Here is a 1807-nt window from a genome sequence, read left to right as displayed (position 1 = left end):
GTCCTTTTTCCAACACATACAACATTCACATTATTCTATGTTATGTTTTGGTTATTGTTTGCAAGGAAAACATATTTTACTCTGTTTTTAAGGCCAACCCCCAAAAATTGTTTACGTTGAGGTCCATTTTTTTTGTTGAGGGGGGTATCGTTTTAGCTAGCAAACAACGTTAAAATATAAAAATAGTTTTCTGTACGAAAAGATGACGCATGATCCTATATTATGCATCATAGTTGGTTAGAACGTTATTCTCAAACTGTGTCACCGGCTCCATCTAGTGGTACGCCAAAGAATCACTTCATTAAATACTCTTAACACGGTGTTACTGTTCAAACTGTGTATAGTGTTGCAGTGGTCAAAATGATTAAATATACTTGTTAAATAAAACCTCTGCCTTGCTTTTAATGAATACTTAGGCCTACTATTAGGGCTGCAGCTAACGATTATTTTTCTATCGATTAATCTATAGATTATTTTTTTCGATTAATCTATAGATTATTTTTCCTTTTACCGATTTTTTTTTTAAATTTAAAATGAAGAGGAAAAAATAAATGTAGGCCAGTTTTTTCAAAAGGCATGGCTTTTATTTACAATAAAAAAAGTATGGCCACTAGTCAGTCAACATTGACAACAACATGACAAAATATTCTGTAACAATGTAAACATTTAAAACTTTTAACATTTAACAAAATTAAAAGTAGCTTATTTGCTTTTTAATGTGCAAATATAAAAGTAAACATCCAGCGCAAATCTTAATATTCTGGAATAGTATAAGCATTTCAAAAGTAAAAGTATTGCTTATTTTGCTTTAAAATGTGCAAAAATAAAGATAAACATCCAATACAAAAAAGTGCAAAACGGAAATATTCTGTAACAAGTGTAAACATTTCAACAAAAGTAAAAGTATTGCTTATTTGCTAAAATGTGCAAAAATAAAGCTAAACATCCAATACAAAAAAGTGTACAGTGTAAACATTTCAACAAAAGTAAAAGTATTGCTTATTTTGCTTAATAACACAACAATGATAGTATGATTAAAGTGAAAGTTAATTGTTGGTTTGTACATAGTATATGTAACTGTTAATGTTGTAAAAGGTATTTGCACAACTAATTAACGTTAGCGTTTGTGACACGTCTTGTGCCGTGGGGTTCTTTCAGGACCGACAGACTGAACGCCAGACGGCTTTTTTTAAAAGATTTACAATCTTTTAATTTTACACAAAGTCTTTTCTCTTCCAACTGCGCGGATCGCGCACCTGGGCACGTTTGCGGCGTCGCTCCCGGCGCGCCCCGCCTCGCCGCTCGCTCGCCGCCGCCGCCTCTCCACAACGTTAAAGAGGAGCGCGTCTTTGTAAACACTGAACAGGCACGCCAAACGCGCCTCTCAGAGCGAAACGGTGCTTTAGTTTATGAATTTACAACGCAGATACAAATGACACATTCATGTTTTTGTGTAATAATGACAACGTATACGCACGCGGACGATTGACTTGTTGATGGTGATGGCAAGAACGCTGTCGGGGGTTTTCTTTTCAAATGTTCGTTCATAGCCGTTGTGCTGCTATGATAGGCCATTTCCGCTCGACACAGTGTGCATACAACAACATTATTAGGCCGTTTATTGAAATACTCCCACACTTTTGACGACTTTTGGCGTGCTTTTTTCCCCTAGCTCGCATCGTCTGCTTTGCGCTCCGCCATGACAGTAAAGTAGTGTGACGTAAATATGCGACGCGCCGACGCACAAAAACGGCGTCGACGTATTTACGTAACCGATGACGTCGACTACGTCGACGCGTCGTTTCAG

The sequence above is a fragment of the Nerophis lumbriciformis genome, linkage group LG02, assembly GCF_033978685.3.
Source record: "Nerophis lumbriciformis linkage group LG02, RoL_Nlum_v2.1, whole genome shotgun sequence".
In the NCBI taxonomy this organism is placed as follows: domain Eukaryota; kingdom Metazoa; phylum Chordata; class Actinopteri; order Syngnathiformes; family Syngnathidae; genus Nerophis; species Nerophis lumbriciformis.
This window is presented reverse-complemented; position numbering follows the sequence as displayed.